Genomic DNA, 20,004 nt, shown 5'->3' with positions numbered 1-20,004 from the left:
TTAGAGATATTGTCAGTTGTACATTGTTTTATGTTATAATGAACTAAATTATGGTCTTTACAACAATCTTGGCCAGTAATTTGCATATGAGTGTCTCGGTCTTTAGGAGTAGCGGTTTACCTACAGATCATTTATTGTCATTGGCAGTAGGTAGACAGGGGGACTTTTTTTATTTCAAAGAATATTGGGGGAGCCTTTGCTAAACTGGCAGTGATGCTTCAAAATCTAATACTTTTATTTCCTTGTCGTGAAACAAAAATGTGCTGATATACAAATTGTATAGAGCTCTACCCACTGAGTATTACAGAGTGCTCAATATGCTAAGGATCAAATGATGTTGATGTGGGTGGAGATCGTACTCTCTGGAAAGGAATTTTCATGTCTTCTATTAATAGACATGGTTATTCTAATAGCAAAAAAAAAAAATATGGACCCTGTTCCTACCATTTTCTTTAATTTTGGTGTTGAAAATGCCCTTCACCCAGTTGTTACTAATTGTTAAAATTTTTTGCAGTTAGAGGTACATTCTTGTGTGTACCTTGATAAATTAGGCCATTGTTTCAGGGAAGAACGTATAGGTACGTATCCTCCCCATGTTCTTCTTCTTTTACAAAATTTTCTCATTTTTTTTGGTATTCCCCATAGCTTTACAGTATAGCTCACAGCACAGTCTCGTGCCTTTATACATAATTCCTGAAATAAATCCATTTTTATGTTTAATCACTCAAGCCCGGATAGCTCAGTCGGTAGAGCATTAGGCTTTTAACTTAAGGGTCCAGGGTTCAAGTCCCTGTTCGGGCGATGCCCTTTTCAAAGATGATTATCTCGTGTGAATAGACTCTCCCTGACCCCCCCCCCCTCTGACGCGTAACACTATATCACAATCAACAATAGTCCATGTACCATGACTGGAAGCCATACAACTAAACCTGATGTATATGATGTGCATTTTCTTAAACAAAAATCATGGCCATGAATTGTAAGGATTCATCATTAGTCTCACAATAGACTATTAGGATAATGTTTTCCTAATTCACTATATTTGTATTTGAGGTCTTTTGGCTATGATTATTATTACTACAGGCTAGGCTATAAACCCTAGTTGTAAAACCAATATGCTATCAGCCCAAGGACTCCAACCCATTGAGGAAAGGAAAGAAGGAAATGAATAAACTGCAAGAGAAGAATGAATGATAAAAATAAAATATTTCAAGAACAGTAACAATATCAAATTAGATCTTTCACATATAAACTATTAAAAGTTAAAAAAGAAAGAAAAGAAAACAAGAGGAAGAGAAATAAGTTAAAACAGCATACCCGAGTGTACCCCCAAGCAAGAGAACTCTATTCCAAGACAGTGGAATGCCATGTTAAAGAGGCTATGGCACTGCCCAAAACTAGAGAGCAGTGGTTTGAATTTGGAGTGGTGTTCTCCTGGAAGAGCTTCTTACCCTAGCTAAAGCGTCTCTTCTTCCCTTAAAAAGAGGAAAGTAACTACCTAACAATTACATTGCAGTAGTTAACCCCTTGAGCAAAGAATTGTTTAGTAATCTCAGATAGTGTTGTTAGGTGTATGATGACAGAGGGGAATGTGGTAAGAATAGGCCAGACTATTCGGTGTATGTGTAGGCAAAGACAAAATGAACCATAACCTGAGAGAGGGATCCAATGTAGTACTTTCTGGCCAGTCAAAGGACCCAATAACTCGCTAGCGGTAGTATCTCAACCGTTGGTTGGTGCCCTGGCCAACCATCTACCTATAATTAATGCAAAGTCAGACTCTGGGGAAATAACATAAGCTGCTCCAACTTCTGTAGGTAAAGTCATTCATTGTGGAAAAGAAAGGTATTCAGAAATGTGTTCAGAGTAAAATAGGAGCAACTACAATTTATGATTCTAAGACATCATCACTTTAATTATACAGAACATGAACATTATACTGACAGACACATTTGCTCTGGAAGTTAATTGAGAAAAAGGAAAGGATTTGACCTTCCTATTTATAGCATCCATGGACAGATAATAAGATATTGTACTAGTGATGTATGAGCCAGGATGGCCCCACTATACAGTTAATCTTGTTTAATCTGAGTGTTAGTTTTATATTTATTGAGTGTTAGAATGAGTGCGGTTATTATCGTCCTTTACAGTTTTTTATGTTCATTTTATAAATAAAGAGGATAATTTCTTTGTAAGCTCGCTGTCTTCAAAATTTATAATTCTACAGTCTTCAATAGTGTACAGAAATCCCTTGATTGTGGTCAGGAACTTCGTGTGATTGGCCTTGATTTTAGTGCTACCTTTGACAGTGTTAATCATGAGGCCCTTGTTTTCAAACTCAAAAAATTTGGGAGTATGTGGGTCTTTTCTTAGTATCATTATTGGGTTTTTAAGTAACAGATTGTTGATGGGCACCATAGAAAGTATAGGAATGTGATTTCTGGTGTTCGTCCGGGTAGTGTTCTTGGTTCATTGCTCTTCTTACTATATTCACATGTTATATGGTTTGGCCTAGAAAACAAGCTTGTTGCTTGTTTTGGTATGTTATTCAAGCCCGGATAGCTCAGTCGGTAGAGCATTAGGCTTTTAACCTAAGGGTCCAGGGTTCAAGTCCCTGTTCGGGCGATGACATTTTCAAAGTATTATCTCAAGAGTATATGCTATTCACATTACATCCTAAGCAACATACCACAACTGTTAAACCAAACAAGTTAGCTTGTAGTTACAGTATGTATGATGTGAATATTCAAAAAACAACATTCATGGCATTAATCCCGGGATTAATCTCATAATCGGGCAACAGTATCTATTCTCGAGATGACAAAGTCATGCTCTGGAGAAACTATTTAAATTTCAAACTTTACTGAAAAAGGATAACAGTGTAAAAAAGAATGATGTTCAGAAATCGCTTCTTAAAAGAATGATAGAGGTAGAATTTATGATTCTAAGAATTCATCGTGTTGATTTTGATTATGCAGAACATTTCCTGGAGGCTTCTGGTGTTTATCATTGTAAACTAATTTACTTTTCCGATCTTTTTCCTTTTAGTGTGTGCCACAACATTGCCACTTTTACACTTTCCATGACATGGATGTCGGTCTTTTACATGTGCCGTTTGAGATTTTAAGTTTAATATCAAGTGGAATGAAGACAAATTTCATACTGTATCTGCAGTTTTAGGTATTGTCATTTATCAACTGTTCATTTTTTTATATTGATAATTAGTTTGGGTAGAGGGCCAGCGCTGGGCAGAGGTGGAGAACCCTGATACTCTGTGTTTCTTTATTGACGTTCTTATTTCTGAGCGCAAAGGACTTGGAAAGACTGCAGTGACTTCTCTAACAGTGGCACCTACAGTCATTGATTGCGTTTCGTTGGCTCTCAAGGATTAAGAACTTAACTGAAGTTACCATGGAGAGAACCTGTAGTAGGGCGGATAACCTTAAAATTTTCCAAAATAGTTCATTTTATGATGCAAGAAGGTTCTTTATGGCGTTTTTATGAAAATAAAACTGTGAGCCACTCAAATTTTTGATTTTTCATGATTGCCACCACATTTTTAAAATGGCGGAAAAACCCCTGATTTTCCACATGTAAGATTTTGACAAGTGGGTCATATGAAGCACTTTTGATGACCAGTGGCCTAGATTTGAAGGAAAACCACTATATTTATGTCAATAGTCACTGTAAATACAATGTCGTGAAAGTTGTAAAGTGCGCATGCGCAAAATTTGACCCGAATTATTTATTTTATTAGTAATTGATTTTTTACCAAATTAGTTTCTCTGATAATTCAGTTATACAGATTTGCGAGTTTAACATTCTGATAGTGTAATTGATATTGCTTATAACTCACCAGGGGTTTCTTACAAAATGGCAGTCAAAAACAAAATGGCAGCATAAAAAAGTTGGTTATTTATTTACTCCCAAGCAGCGAGACTCCGGCTATATCAGGGAAATGAACATGAAATGGATGATAAAATGAACATGAACATGAAAGAGAAGGTTTTCATGTATATTGCTAGAGGTGAAGCGCATGAGCAAAATAATGCTGTCGTAAAAGGTGATGGAGAAGCCATTGGCTTGACGGAAGATCCTTCAGCTCTTCGAAGATGGACAGTTGCTGTACCAGAGATTAGTAGATTGGTTGACGAGTTTTCAACAGCAAGTGGAAACGTGAAGTTAAAAAGATCCAAACACCACGAAGAAACACTTTCTACACAAAAACAGATTTTTGGAAAAAAAAAAAAAAAACCTTAAGGCGGTATTTATAGAAATGGGAAACCCTTTTGAGGAAGAGTCTTTAGATCTCTATGCTATTGACACAAAAGATGTTGACAGCAAGGTTGCCGAGTCACTACAACAACTGACAAAGCTTGGTAGTCGTCAGTTTGATCAGTTCTTGAAAAAAAGTTAACAATACAGAAAAGTCAGAAATTTACGAGCCAATTGCAAAAAACAAACTTCCACTATTTAGTTCAAGGTCAAAATCAGACGCGAATGCATCAAAGTCAAAGTTTGCAAGCTTAAAAGATGACTCCAATCTGTTTTCAAGATTGTTCATCTCTTGCCAAAGTAGGCAATATGATGTAGAAGACTTTTTTCGTCACGAGAATCAAAACTATCCACCATCAATATCACAAAATGGGAGTTTAATCTCTGGAACAAAGTCACAATTGATGCCAGTGCTGGAAAGCGATATACAGGTCCCTTCAATCGCACCACAGGCAGATACTCTCATTATAGATGTTGTTGTGTTGGTCAACTAGAAACAGCCAGGAGCATGTAAAACCTTTGATGCATTTGCCGACGATGTTATTTTGCCTTACGTCCAGCACTGTGCGAGGAATCACCGACGAATAGATATCGTGTTTGATGTTTATTATGACGATAGCTTGAAAGGTGAAACTAGACGAAAACGCGGAACAGGCGGAAGAAGAAAAGTTACCACTAATAGTAGACCACCTAAATCGTGGAACACATTTTTGAGATGTGATTAAAACAAAACGGAACTGTTTGTTTTCCTTGCCGACAAAATTGCTGTGATGAACAACGAAATAGACATTATTGTTACTCGGGAGGCGAATGTTATCTCAAACAACGAAACAGATGTTTCCCAGATTTCACCTTGTAACCACGAAGAGGCTGACACTCGAATGTTTCTTCATGCAAAAGACGCAGCCGTCAACGGCAGTCAGAGTGTCATGATAGTAAGTTCAGATACAAATGTTGTAGTCATTGGTGTTTCATTGTTTGCAGACTTGAATATAGAAAGTCTATGAATTGCTTTTGGGAAAGGGAAGGATTTGAGATGGATCCCTTTACATGAAATATCTAGATTACTAGGGCCAAAAGCAAGAGGATTGCCATTTTTTCACGCCTTCTCTGGTTGTGATAGAGTGTCTGCATTTGCTGGCAAAGGTAAGAAGTCGTGCTGGCAGGTATTGAATGTCCATCCTGAGGAAACAGCGGTTTTTATAAGACTTAGTTCCCCTACAGATGACTTATCATCATCTGACATGAGTCATTGAAGAGTTTGTTGTGATGTGCGACTGCTCTAGTACTACAAACAAAGTCGATGAAGCAAGGTTTGAATTGTTTGCACGAAACCAGAAGCCTTATAATGCCATCCCACCCTCTGAGGAAGCTTTAGTAGAGCATATGAAGCGAGCTGTACTGCAAGCGGGGTACACGTGGGGTCAGTCTGTGGTTCGCATTATGAAATTACCTTCACCTGAAAGTTGGGGTTGGCAAAAAGACGACAATGTTTTGACGCCGTATTGGACCAGCTTGCAGCCAATAGCAGCGTCATGTCAACAGCTCTTAAAATGTGGATGTAAAAGGATTTGTACTGGGAATTGTAAATGCTATAGGTCAGGATTGCAATGCACAGAATTATGCACCTGTATATGAGAAGATACATGAATCAATATGACTTTGTCAGTCTAATTTCACGCATGCACTTTGCAGAGTTTTCACAAAATTGTATTTACAGTGAATACTGAATTGAATATAGATGTTTTACCTCAATTCTAGGCCACTGGTCATAAAAATTACTTCGTATGGTCAATTTCTCAAATTCTGGAATGGGATTTTGCCGCCATTTTAAAAAATGTGGCGGCCATCTTGAATAGTGAAAAAATTGAGTTGCTCACAGTTTTATTTCTTTATGAACATCACAAGGAAACTTTGTGCAAAGTTTTATGCTTGTATCATAAAATGAACTATTTTGTAAGGTATCTGCTCTACTACTGGTCGTATAGCCTGGAACAGTGTGAAATCCAGATCTGTGTAGACGTTTAAGTAAGATATAAGATCATACCGCAGTCTCACAACAGAGGAGTTTCTACATGCATGAAGGTGCAATCATGCGTTTTCCTGCTCTTGACGGCACAAGTGCCTGTGGCTTACAAGCATGACTGTATTGATATGAATTTGGGTTGATTAAAAGTTTTGTCGAATTGTTATCTTTATGTCATCACATTTGATTTAATTGCTTGTGTTGAAGTCATTTTTCTTATTTAATTGACAATATTTTTTTTTTTTTAAGATTGGTGACGTGGTGATTAATCAGTTTCAGTATCATAGTGATAAAATTATACCTCACTCAGTAAACATGTAAGAGTTAGTAACTCTCATCTAGTTTTTCAACCTCATGCTATCACTTAGACTCCCCATTTGATTATTTCACTTCCCCTTGAGACCCTTCATCTGATTATTCCACCTACAATGAAAAAAGTAAAGTACAGTATCATTGAAAAGTCACCTCCTATGCAGGGAAATTTAATAGAACTCTGAGATTACTGATCGAGTGAAAACGTTTAGAGGTGATGACAGAGAGGCTGGTGGTGTTTGGAAATATGGTCTTAGTTGTATTTTGATAGAATAGATCATCATTTACACATCTGCTACTTTAAATGCTGATTTTTGTACCAGGCTTTTCAAGCCCGGATAGCTCAGTCGGTAGAGCATTAGGCTTTTAACCTAAGGGTCCAGGGTTCAAGTCCCTGTTCGGGCGATGACCTTTTCATGCTTAATTATCCATTATTTGGAGGGATATCCTAAAAAAGTCAAGAAACTGGTATGAGAGTAAGTCAACCCTTACAAACCTAGATTATCTAAAAATGTAAGGAAAAAGTTACGAAAACATTTGGTTGAGAAAAATGGTGCAGACATGCTTGTGAAGTTAGTTTTCCATGTGAGATTTAGGAGCCCCATTGCTTCTTCAATTACCAAGTAAGACACTCTATTCTCCATTTTTGAGTTGCATGTCAAGAATGTTTTTTTTTTCTTTCTTTTTAAGTTAGCACTTACCCTCCTAATATATAAACTTCTGTTGTTATAGTTATAGCTGAATATTTATCTGCAAGGCAAAGCCTTTCTGTAAGATTGTATTGAGTTTTTATGAATATTTTTATGGGGATTATTTTGATCGAAATGTTGGCTTTGAATTGTCAGTTTCGTGTTTGGTAAATAATTTGTTCCAGGAAGTTGTGATGTGTGACACTGCAATTAATCAGTTTCATTTTTTTAGTGACAAAATTAAGCCTCATCCAGCAAGTGATGAGTGAAACTCTCTCTCTCTCTCTCTCTCTCTCTCTCTCTCTCTCTCTCTCTCTCTCTCTCTATCATCTGCTTATTTAACCTCCAATGAAAAAATAAACGATGTACAGTATCCTTTAAAAGTCACCTCCTGTGCAGAGACTTGTGATATAAATCAGAGATTGTAAACAAAGTGAAAACCTCCATTTGTGTGGACGGAGAAGCTGGTGGTATTTGGAGATTTTGACAGATTAAGTAATCGTTTTCATTACTTGCTATTCAAGCCCGAATAGCTCAGTCGGTAGAGCATTGGGCTTTTAACCTAAGGGTCTAGAGTTCTAAGTCCTGTTCCGGCAATGTCAATTCAAGTATGGAAGAGCGAGTCTCTCTTTTCTCCTCCTCCTCTTCCTCCTCCTCCTCGTCCTCCTATTATTCCGCCTTTAATGAAAAAAGGGAAGTACCGTTTCCTTGAGGAGTCACTACCTATGCAAATGTGATAGAACTTATATCATTGATAAAGTAAAACCGTTTATTGATGTGAACGGAGAGGCTGATGAATATTTGAAGATTTATAGGGAATCTTGTTTGTATTTTGACAGAGTAGGGCATCATCTACTTTACCTTTTACTTCAAATCCTGATTTTCATTACCTGCAATTTATGCCTGGATAGCTCAGTTGGTAGAGCATTGGGCCGTTGACCTAAGGGGCCAGGGTTCAAATCTCTGTGTGGACTGTGACTAGTTTAACTTAAGCCGTTACCCAAAGGGATTTCCATCAAGATAATCCAACTGCGCTCCAGCATCATTAATTCGACTGTTGAAAAGGGTGAGGATGAAAAATAATGAAACTCTTGGCGAAAAATAGCTTAGATATAATTATACCATTTTCCATGTTGAATAGGATAGCGCACATCTTCCGAGTACCAAGATAGCAATTGCTATCAGCTCGGATGTGTATTATATCATAAATCCAGTGTAATTTTAATTCGTTGAGTTTGTACATCATTCTCAAAATTGTATAGTTTACTGTTCTCATAGTTGTAAGTAGTTATTCATCTGCAGTTGCATGACTTACAAAGCACAGCTGCATTTATAGGAAATGATATCTTTGTCAAGAACTTTCCCCGATTCTTTTTTTAGATCACCACATTTGATTGAAATGGTTTTGTTGAAATGTTTCAATTTTTTTTAATTGATAGCTAATAATTTCATTAGTTTTCGAGAATGGTGACATGTTGATTAATCGGATTCATTATTATAGTGGCATAATTATGACTCACTCAGCTAAAATAGTAGAGTTAGTAACAAAGATCTGGTTTTTCAACCTCATTCTTTCAATCTCTTAGACCCATCATCTAATTATTCCACATCTTATAAAAATGTCAAGTACAGTGTCATTGAAAAGTCACGTCCTCAGAGAAATGTAACAGAACTTGATATTATTGATCAAGTGAAACGTACGTTGGAGTTGGACGAAGAGGCTGGTTGGGTTTTATGGTTGATATGGAATCTTGTTTGTACTGTGACAGATTGGGGCGTCATCGTTTACTTTATCTACTTCAAATTCTGATTTTCATTATAGTTTCAAGCCCGGATAGCTCAGTCGGTAGAGCATTAGGCTTTTAACCTAAGGGTCCAGGGTTCAAGTCCCTGTTCGGGCGATGACATTTTCAAAGTATTATCTCAAGAGTATATGCTATTCACATTACATCCTAAGCAACATACCACAACTGTCAAACCAAACAAGTTAGCTTGTAGTTACAGTATGTATGATGTGAATATTCAAAAAACAACATTCATGGCATTAATCCCGGGATTAATCTCATAATCGGGCAACAGTATCTATTCTCGAGATGACAAAGTCATGCTCTGGAGAAACTATTTAAATTTCAAACTTTACTGAAAAAGGATAACAGTGTAAAAAAGAATGATGTTCAGAAATCGCTTCTTAAAAGAATGATAGAGGTAGAATTTATGATTCTAAGAATTCATCGTGTTGATTTTGATTATGCAGAACATTTCCTGGAGGCCTCTGGTGTTTATCATTGTAAACTAATTTACTTTTCCGATCTTTTTCCTTTTAGTGTGTGCCACAACATTGCCACTTTTACACTTTCCATGACATGGATGTCGGTCTTTTACATGTGCCGTTTGAGATTTTAAGTTTAATATCAAGTGGAATGAAGACAAATTTCATACTGTATCTGCAGTTTTAGGTATTGTCATTTATCAACTGTTCATTTTTTTATATTGATAATTAGTTGGGTAGAGGGCCAGCGCTGGGCAGAGGTGGAGAACCCTGATACTCTGTGTTTCTTTATTGACGTTCTTATTTCTGAGCGTAAAGGACTTGGAAAGACTGCAGTGACTTCTCTAACAGTGGCACCTACAGTCATTGATTGCGTTTCGTTGGCTCTCAAGGATTAAGAACTTAACTGAAGTTACCATGGAGAGAACCTGTAGTAGGGTGGATAACCTTAAAATTTTCCAAAATAGTTCATTTTATGATGCAAGAAGGTTCTTTATGGCGTTTTTATGAAAATAAAACTGTGAGCCACTCAAATTTTTGATTTTTCATGATTGCCACCACATTTTTAAAATGGCGGAAAAACCCCTGATTTTCCACATGTAAGATTTTGACAAGTGGGTCATATGAAGCACTTTTGATGACCAGTGGCCTAGATTTGAAGGAAAACCACTATATTTATGTCAATAGTCACTGTAAATACAATGTCGTGAAAGTTGTAAAGTGCGCATGCGCAAAATTTGACCCGAATTATTTATTTTATTAGTAATTGATTTTTTACCAAATTAGTTTCTCTGATAATTCAGTTATACAGATTTGCGAGTTTAACATTCTGATAGTGTAATTGATATTGCTTATAACTCACCAGGGGTTTCTTACAAAATGGCAGTCAAAAACAAAATGGCAGCATAAAAAAGTTGGTTATTTATTTACTCCCAAGCAGCGAGACTCCGGCTATATCAGGGAAATGAACATGAAATGGATGATAAAATGAACATGAACATGAAAGAGAAGGTTTTCATGTATATTGCTAGAGGTGAAGCGCATGAGCAAAATAATGCTGTCGTAAAAGGTGATGGAGAAGCCATTGGCTTGACGGAAGATCCTTCAGCTCTTCGAAGATGGACAGTTGCTGTACCAGAGATTAGTAGATTGGTTGACGAGTTTTCAACAGCAAGTGGAAACGTGAAGTTAAAAAGATCCAAACACCACGAAGAAACACTTTCTACACAAAAACAGATTTTTGGAAAAAAAAAAAAAAAAACCTTAAGGCGGTATTTATAGAAATGGGAAACCCTTTTGAGGAAGAGTCTTTAGATCTCTATGCTATTGACACAAAAGATGTTGACAGCAAGGTTGCCGAGTCACTACAACAACTGACAAAGCTTGGTAGTCGTCAGTTTGATCAGTTCTTGAAAAAAAGTTAACAATACAGAAAAGTCAGAAATTTACGAGCCAATTGCAAAAAACAAACTTCCACTATTTAGTTCAAGGTCAAAATCAGACGCGAATGCATCAAAGTCAAAGTTTGCAAGCTTAAAAGATGACTCCAATCTGTTTTCAAGATTGTTCATCTCTTGCCAAAGTAGGCAATATGATGTAGAAGACTTTTTTCGTCACGAGAATCAAAACTATCCACCATCAATATCACAAAATGGGAGTTTAATCTCTGGAACAAAGTCACAATTGATGCCAGTGCTGGAAAGCGATATACAGGTCCCTTCAATCGCACCACAGGCAGATACTCTCATTATAGATGTTGTTGTGTTGGTCAACTAGAAACAGCCAGGAGCATGTAAAACCTTTGATGCATTTGCCGACGATGTTATTTTGCCTTACGTCCAGCACTGTGCGAGGAATCACCGACGAATAGATATCGTGTTTGATGTTTATTATGACGATAGCTTGAAAGGTGAAACTAGACGAAAACGCGGAACAGGCGGAAGAAGAAAAGTTACCACTAATAGTAGACCACCTAAATCGTGGAACACATTTTTGAGATGTGATTAAAACAAAACGGAACTGTTTGTTTTCCTTGCCGACAAAATTGCTGTGATGAACAACGAAATAGACATTATTGTTACTCGGGAGGCGAATGTTATCTCAAACAACGAAACAGATGTTTCCCAGATTTCACCTTGTAACCACGAAGAGGCTGACACTCGAATGTTTCTTCATGCAAAAGACGCAGCCGTCAACGGCAGTCAGAGTGTCATGATAGTAAGTTCAGATACAAATGTTGTAGTCATTGGTGTTTCATTGTTTGCAGACTTGAATATAGAAAGTCTATGAATTGCTTTTGGGAAAGGGAAGGATTTGAGATGGATCCCTTTACATGAAATATCTAGATTACTAGGGCCAAAAGCAAGAGGATTGCCATTTTTTCACGCCTTCTCTGGTTGTGATAGAGTGTCTGCATTTGCTGGCAAAGGTAAGAAGTCGTGCTGGCAGGTATTGAATGTCCATCCTGAGGAAACAGCGGTTTTTATAAGACTTAGTTCCCCTACAGATGACTTATCATCATCTGACATGAGTCATTGAAGAGTTTGTTGTGATGTGCGACTGCTCTAGTACTACAAACAAAGTCGATGAAGCAAGGTTTGAATTGTTTGCACGAAACCAGAAGCCTTATAATGCCATCCCACCCTCTGAGGAAGCTTTAGTAGAGCATATGAAGCGAGCTGTACTGCAAGCGGGGTACACGTGGGGTCAGTCTGTGGTTCGCATTATGAAATTACCTTCACCTGAAAGTTGGGGTTGGCAAAAAGACGACAATGTTTTGACGCCGTATTGGACCAGCTTGCAGCCAATAGCAGCGTCATGTCAACAGCTCTTAAAATGTGGATGTAAAAGGATTTGTACTGGGAATTGTAAATGCTATAGGTCAGGATTGCAATGCACAGAATTATGCACCTGTATATGAGAAGATACATGAATCAATATGACTTTGTCAGTCTAATTTCACGCATGCACTTTGCAGAGTTTTCACAAAATTGTATTTACAGTGAATACTGAATTGAATATAGATGTTTTACCTCAATTCTAGGCCACTGGTCATAAAAATTACTTCGTATGGCCAATTTCTCAAATTCTGGAATGGGATTTTGCCGCCATTTTAAAAAATGTGGCGGCCATCTTGAATAGTGAAAAAATTGAGTTGCTCACAGTTTTATTTCTTTATGAACATCACAAGGAAACTTTGTGCAAAGTTTTATGCTTGTATCATAAAATGAACTATTTTGTAAGGTATCTGCTCTACTACTGGTCGTATAGCCTGGAACAGTGTGAAATCCAGATCTGTGTAGACGTTTAAGTAAGATATAAGATCATACCGCAGTCTCACAACAGAGGAGTTTCTACATGCATGAAGGTGCAATCATGCGTTTTCCTGCTCTTGACGGCACAAGTGCCTGTGGCTTACAAGCATGACTGTATTGATATGAATTTGGGTTGATTAAAAGTTTTGTCGAATTGTTATCTTTATGTCATCACATTTAATTTAATTGCTTGTGTTGAAGTCATTTTTCTTATTTAATTGACAATATTTTTTTTTTTTTAAGATTGGTGACGTGGTGATTAATCAGTTTCAGTATCATAGTGATAAAATTATACCTCACTCAGTAAACATGTAAGAGTTAGTAACTCTCATCTAGTTTTTCAACCTCATGCTATCACTTAGACTCCCCATTTGATTATTTCACTTCCCCTTGAGACCCTTCATCTGATTATTCCACCTACAATGAAAAAAGTAAAGTACAGTATCATTGAAAAGTCACCTCCTATGCAGGGAAATTTAATAGAACTCTGAGATTACTGATCGAGTGAAAACGTTTAGAGGTGATGACAGAGAGGCTGGTGGTGTTTGGAAATATGGTCTTAGTTGTATTTTGATAGAATAGATCATCATTTACACATCTGCTACTTTAAATGCTGATTTTTGTACCAGGCTTTTCAAGCCCGGATAGCTCAGTCGGTAGAGCATTAGGCTTTTAACCTAAGGGTCCAGGGTTCAAGTCCCTGTTCGGGCGATGACCTTTTCATGCTTAATTATCCATTATTTGGAGGGATATCCTAAAAAAGTCAAGAAACTGGTATGAGAGTAAGTCAACCCTTACAAACCTAGATTATCTAAAAATGTAAGGAAAAAGTTACGAAAACATTTGGTTGAGAAAAATGGTGCAGACATGCTTGTGAAGTTAGTTTTCCATGTGAGATTTAGGAGCCCCATTGCTTCTTCAATTACCAAGTAAGACACTCTATTCTCCATTTTTGAGTTGCATGTCAAGAATGTTTTTTTTTCTTTCTTTTTAAGTTAGCACTTACCCTCCTAATATATAAACTTCTGTTGTTATAGTTATAGCTGAATATTTATCTGCAAGGCAAAGCCTTTCTGTAAGATTGTATTGAGTTTTTATGAATATTTTTATGGGGATTATTTTGATCGAAATGTTGGCTTTGAATTGTCAGTTTCGTGTTTGGTAAATAATTTGTTCCAGGAAGTTGTGATGTGTGACACTGCAATTAATCAGTTTCATTTTTTTAGTGACAAAATTAAGCCTCATCCAGCAAGTGATGAGTGAAACTCTCTCTCTCTCTCTCTCTCTCTCTCTCTCTCTCTCTCTCTCTCTCTCTCTCTCTCTCTCTCTCTCTCTCTCTCTCTCTCTCTCTCTCTCTCTCTCTATCATCTGCTTATTTAACCTCCAATGAAAAAATAAACGATGTACAGTATCCTTTAAAAGTCACCTCCTGTGCAGAGACTTGTGATATAAATCAGAGATTGTAAACAAAGTGAAAACCTCCATTTGTGTGGACGGAGAAGCTGGTGGTATTTGGAGATTATGACAGATTAAGTAATCGTTTTCATTACTTGCTATTCAAGCCCGAATAGCTCAGTCGGTAGAGCATTGGGCTTTTAACCTAAGGGTCTAGAGTTCTAAGTCCTGTTCCGGCAATGTCAATTCAAGTATGGAAGAGCGAGTCTCTCTTTTCTCCTCCTCCTCTTCCTCCTCCTCCTCGTCCTCCTATTATTCCGCCTTTAATGAAAAAAGGGAAGTACCGTTTCCTTGAGGAGTCACTACCTATGCAAATGTGATAGAACTTATATCATTGATAAAGTAAAACCGTTTATTGATGTGAACGGAGAGGCTGATGAATATTTGAAGATTTATAGGGAATCTTGTTTGTATTTTGACAGAGTAGGGCATCATCTACTTTACCTTTTACTTCAAATCCTGATTTTCATTACCTGCAATTTATGCCTGGATAGCTCAGTTGGTAGAGCATTGGGCCGTTGACCTAAGGGGCCAGGGTTCAAATCTCTGTGTGGACTGTGACTAGTTTAACTTAAGCCGTTACCCAAAGGGATTTCCATCAAGATAATCCAACTGCGCTCCAGCATCATTAATTCGACTGTTGAAAAGGGTGAGGATGAAAAATAATGAAACTCTTGGCGAAAAATAGCTTAGATATAATTATACCATTTTCCATGTTGAATAGGATAGCGCACATCTTCCGAGTACCAAGATAGCAATTGCTATCAGCTCGGATGTGTATTATATCATAAATCCAGTGTAATTTTAATTCGTTGAGTTTGTACATCATTCTCAAAATTGTATAGTTTACTGTTCTCATAGTTGTAAGTAGTTATTCATCTGCAGTTGCATGACTTACAAAGCACAGCTGCATTTATAGGAAATGATATCTTTGTCAAGAACTTTCCCCGATTCTTTTTTTAGATCACCACATTTGATTGAAATGGTTTTGTTGAAATGTTTCAATTTTTTTTAATTGATAGTTAATATTTTCATTAGTTTTCGAGAATGGTGACATGTTGATTAATCGGATTCATTATTATAGTGGCATAATTATGACTCACTCAGCTAAAATAGTAGAGTTAGTAACAAAGATCTGGTTTTTCAACCTCATTCTTTCAATCTCTTAGACCCATCATCTAATTATTCCACATCCTATAAAAATGTCAAGTACAGTGTCATTGAAAAGTCACGTCCTCAGAGAAATGTAACAGAACTTGATATTATTGATCAAGTGAAACGTACGTTGGAGTTGGACGAAGAGGCTGGTTGGGTTTTATGGTTGATATGGAATCTTGTTTGTACTGTGACAGATTGGGGCGTCATCGTTTACTTTATCTACTTCAAATTCTGATTTTCATTATAGTTTCAAGCCCGGATAGCTCAGTCAGTAGAGCATTAGGCTTTTAACCTAAGGGTCCAGGGTTCAAGTCCCTGTTCGGGCGATGACATTTTCAAAGTATTATCTCAAGAGTAGATACTATTCACCCACTGGTGACATTATATCTAAGCAACATACCACAGCTGTCAAAACAGACAAGTAAGCTTGTTGTATGTAATAAGAGTATGCATGATATGAGTATTAAAAAAACAAAATTCATGGCATTAATGCCCTGATTAGTCTTATAATGGGGCATCAGGAGAATGCTCTCCCTAAGTATACAGTATGTATTCTCGAGATGTTTGGGTTAATTAACACATCATACTTAAGCAGGAAAAACATTAAACCTCCAACGTCACTGAGTAAATTAATTCATTGTACAAAAGAAAAATATTCAGAAATCAATTCTTTGAAGAATTAGAGGGATAGAATTTATGGTTCTAAAAATTCATCATGTTGATTTTGATTATACAGAACATGATCAGTAAGTAGTAACTGACTTACATTTTATATAAAGGCCTCTGGTGTTTATCATTGTAAACTTTGATTGAATCTATATTTATCTTTTTTTTTCTTTTTAGTGTCTTTAATTAGTGTGCTACAACATCACCGCTTTTACCCTTTCCATGACATGGATGGTCGGTTTTTTACTTGTCCCCTTTGAAATTTTAGTTTAATATCAAGTGGAATGAAGACAAATTTCATACTGTATCTGCAGTTTTAGATATTGTGGTTTATCAACTGATCACTTTTTTATATTGGTAGTTGGTTGGTAAGAGCACTTTTTTATTATCATAAAAGAGATGCAGCTTTTTTTTCATAGGTGTATAATTAAAATAACCCTAAAGTTTTTAGTGTGAAAATAAATGAAATTGTTCCTTCCAAATATAGCGTGCTTGGAGAAAGATAACGCATGATACTAATAGTGATAAATAAGGCAGACCCACTTGCACTTCTCTCTCAAGATCCATTAAGTGATTTTATCCCGTCCTATTTAAAATGGATTGTATTGGTTTACAGTATTATTTGAACCTATTTAGGTAGTAGGTTGACCAAGGCACCAGCCATCTGTTGAGACTCTACCACTGGAGAGTTACTGGGTCCTTTTGACTGGCCAGATAGTACTGCATTTGATCCCTCTGGTTACAGTTTATTTTTCCTTTGCTGACAGCACCAAGATAACCCGAAAAATCTTCTTCATTCAAGGTGTTAATTATTGCACTGTATTTTTTCATTGGCTATTTTAAACTTGTTAAGGGTAGAACAGACTCGTTAGCTATAGTAACCAGCTTTTCTAAAAGGACACTCAAAAATCAAACCACTGCTCTTTAGTCTTGGATAGTGCCATAGCTTCTGTACCATGTCCATGGTCTTCCACTGTCTTGGGGATAGAGTTCTCTTTTTAGAGGTTGCACTAGGCTTGTAGCTTAGCTAGTAATCATAATAATAGTAATGTATTAAGATATAGATTTATGAGATTATTTACTAAGCAAAACTATTTCAGTAGTGTAGGGATGGAGGGGCAGGTATTTAGAACTGGATAAGAAGTGTTGTTTGTATCCTGATCTTGAAAGACTTAGCCATTATTCCAAGAACGAAGTTATATACCACTATCCCCTCCCACCTTCATTCATGTTGGTAAATTCCTTTCTGATTTGAGCTTAATTTTTCCACATCCCTATAGCATACAAGGGTGCCACTACTATACTTTGATTTAGTGCCTTAGGAAATCGGGAACTTTTTTGAGCCCTAATATATCAGGCTACTTACCTAGAGGTCTAGAGTTCAAGTAATGTTTTCGGGCGATTGCTTTCAAACGTTATTATCGTTATCCAATGTAGAGGTCTGCAGATGCTGCCACCAGTTTTATTCTACAGTAATGTATGTAACCCATCAAAATTGATGGCAAAATATTTAGATAGATATGCACACACACACAGATTTAACCCTTCCCACCCCTCTCCCTTTCCTCTTGGGGTACCCCCCTCTTTAGGTAGATATGCACACACAGATTCAGCTCTTCCTACCCCTCCCCCTTTCCTCATGGGGTACCACCCTCTCAGCAGGATATAGCCACTCCCCTCCTCCCCTACCTGAGAGAGGGCCTGACCTTGATCCAGCGCTTTTAGAGGTGGAGAACCCTGATACTCTTGGGTTTCTTTGTTGACATTCTTATTTGTAAGTGCAAAGAACTTAGAAAGACTGCAGTGGCTTCTCCAACAGTGGCACCTACGGTCATTGATAGCATTTTGTTGGCCCTCAAAGATTAAGAACTTAACTGAAGTAAACCATGGTGAGAGCTTGGTCGTGTGGCCTGGGCAGAGCGAACTCTCAGATCTGTGGGCCAAAGAATTCACTCCAGTCTAGACATTCTAGTAAGATGTAAGATCTTACTTGTTGCAATCTCTCAACAGAGGAGTTTCTACATGCATGAAGGTGCAATCATGCGTCTTCCTCTTTCTGATCACGCGTTTTTTTGCTCTTGACAGCATGAGTACCTGTGGTTTACAAAGCACGACTGTATTGATATGAATTTTTGGGTTGATTAAAGTTTTCTCGTATTGATATTTTTTTATATCATCATATTTGATTTAATTGCTAGGGTTGAAGTCAATTTCCTTATTTGATTAACAATAGTTTTGAGATTGGAGACGTGGGGATTAATCAGTTTCAGTATCTTCGTGATAAAATTATGCCTCACTCAGCAAACATGTAAGAGTTAGTAACTCTCATCTAGTTTTTCAACCTCATTCTATCTCTTAGACTCCTCATTTGATTATTTCACCTCCTCTTGAGACCCTTCATCTGATTATTCCACCTCCAATTAAAAAAGTAAAGTACAGTATCATTGAAAAGTCACCACCTATGCAGGGAAATCTAATAGAACTCTGAGATTACTGATGGAGTGAAAACATTTAAAGGTGATGACAGAGAGGCTGGTGGTGTTTGGAGATATGGTCTTAGTTGTATTTTGATAGGATAAATCATCACATATCTGCTACTTTAAATCCTGATTTTTGTAGCAGGCTTTTCAAGCCCGGATAGCTCAGTCGGTAGAGCATTAGGCTTTTAACCTAAGGGTCCAGGGTTCAAGTCCCTGTTCGGGCGATGACCTTTTCATGCTTGTCCATTATTCAGAGGAATATCCTAAAAAAAGTCAAGCCACTTGTACTTGTATGAGAGTTAGTCAACCCCTTCAAACCTAAAGTATCCAAAAATGTATGGAAAAAATTATTGAGAAAAATAATGTAGACATACTTGTATAGTTTTCCATGTGAGATTTGTGACCCCATAGCTTCTTCAATTACCAAGTAAGACTGTGGTGATATAATCTTAAATCCTGATTTTTGTAGCAGGCTTTTCAAGCCCGGATAGCTCAGTCGGTAGAGCATTAGGCTTTTAACCTAAGGGTCCAGGGTTCAAGTCCCTGTTCGGGCGATGACCTTTTCATGCTTGTCCATTATTCAGAGGAATATCCTAAAAAAAGTCAAGCCACTTGTACTTGTATGAGAGTTAGTCAACCCCTTCAAACCTAAAGTATCCAAAAATGTATTGAAAAAATTATTGAGAAAAATAATGTAGACATACTTGTATAGTTTTCCATGTGAGATTTGTGACCCCATAGCTCCTTCAATTACCAAGTAAGACTGTGGTGATATAATCTATCTCTAATCTCTTTTTTCTTGAGTTGCATGTCATGAATGTTTTTTTTTTTTTTTTTTTTTTTTTTCTTCTTCAATTTGCACTCACCCTCCGAATATATAAACTTCTGTCGTCATAGTTATAGCTGAGTATTTATCTGCAAGGCAAAGCCCTTTCTGTAAGATTGTATGGAGTTCTTATGAATACTTTTATGGGGATTATTTTGATTGAAATGTTGACTTTGAAGTGTCAGTTTCGTGTTTGGTAAATAATTTGTTCTAGGAAGTTGTGATGTGTGACACTCTAATTAATCAGTTTCAGTTTCTTATTTGACAAAATTAAGCCTCATCCAGCAAGTGATGAGTGAAACTCTCTCTCTCTCTCTCTCTCTCTCTCTCTCTCTCTCTCTCTCTCTCTCTCTCTCTCTCTCTCTCTTTTATCTGCTTATTCAACCTCCAATGAAAAAATAAACGATATACAGTATCATTTAAAAGTCACCTCCTGTGCAGAGAATTGTGATATAAATCAGAGATTGTAGACAAAGTGAAAACGTCCATTTGTGTGGATGGAGAAGCTGGTGGTATTTGGAGATTATGACAGAT

The 20,004-nt window shown here is 37.0% G+C and overlaps 8 non-coding genes across 8 annotated transcripts; all 8 read left to right on the top strand.

Annotated features, from left to right (window-relative positions):
- Window positions 1-728: 728 nt before the first annotated feature.
- On the top strand, window positions 729-801 carry TRNAK-UUU (transfer RNA lysine (anticodon UUU)). Its single transcript has one exon. It is a non-coding gene; the product is annotated as a tRNA-Lys (tRNA).
- A 1,751-nt stretch (window positions 802-2,552) lies between these two features.
- Window positions 2,553-2,625, top strand: TRNAK-UUU (transfer RNA lysine (anticodon UUU)). The gene has a single exon. It is a non-coding gene; the product is annotated as a tRNA-Lys (tRNA).
- A 4,320-nt stretch (window positions 2,626-6,945) lies between these two features.
- Window positions 6,946-7,018, top strand: TRNAK-UUU (transfer RNA lysine (anticodon UUU)). Its single transcript has one exon. It is a non-coding gene; the product is annotated as a tRNA-Lys (tRNA).
- A 2,112-nt stretch (window positions 7,019-9,130) lies between these two features.
- TRNAK-UUU (transfer RNA lysine (anticodon UUU)) lies at window positions 9,131-9,203 on the top strand. The gene has a single exon. It is a non-coding gene; the product is annotated as a tRNA-Lys (tRNA).
- Window positions 9,204-13,523: 4,320 nt separating this feature from the next.
- TRNAK-UUU (transfer RNA lysine (anticodon UUU)) lies at window positions 13,524-13,596 on the top strand. The gene has a single exon. It is a non-coding gene; the product is annotated as a tRNA-Lys (tRNA).
- A 2,155-nt stretch (window positions 13,597-15,751) lies between these two features.
- Window positions 15,752-15,824, top strand: TRNAK-UUU (transfer RNA lysine (anticodon UUU)). The gene has a single exon. It is a non-coding gene; the product is annotated as a tRNA-Lys (tRNA).
- A 2,971-nt stretch (window positions 15,825-18,795) lies between these two features.
- Window positions 18,796-18,868, top strand: TRNAK-UUU (transfer RNA lysine (anticodon UUU)). Its single transcript has one exon. It is a non-coding gene; the product is annotated as a tRNA-Lys (tRNA).
- A 257-nt stretch (window positions 18,869-19,125) lies between these two features.
- TRNAK-UUU (transfer RNA lysine (anticodon UUU)) lies at window positions 19,126-19,198 on the top strand. Its single transcript has one exon. It is a non-coding gene; the product is annotated as a tRNA-Lys (tRNA).
- Window positions 19,199-20,004: the final 806 nt, after the last annotated feature.

The sequence above is a fragment of the Palaemon carinicauda genome, chromosome 11, assembly GCF_036898095.1.
Source record: "Palaemon carinicauda isolate YSFRI2023 chromosome 11, ASM3689809v2, whole genome shotgun sequence".
Taxonomy (NCBI): Eukaryota; Metazoa; Arthropoda; class Malacostraca; order Decapoda; family Palaemonidae; genus Palaemon; species Palaemon carinicauda.
Note: the sequence above shows the minus strand (reverse complement) of the source record. Positions and strands in the feature narration are given on the sequence as shown.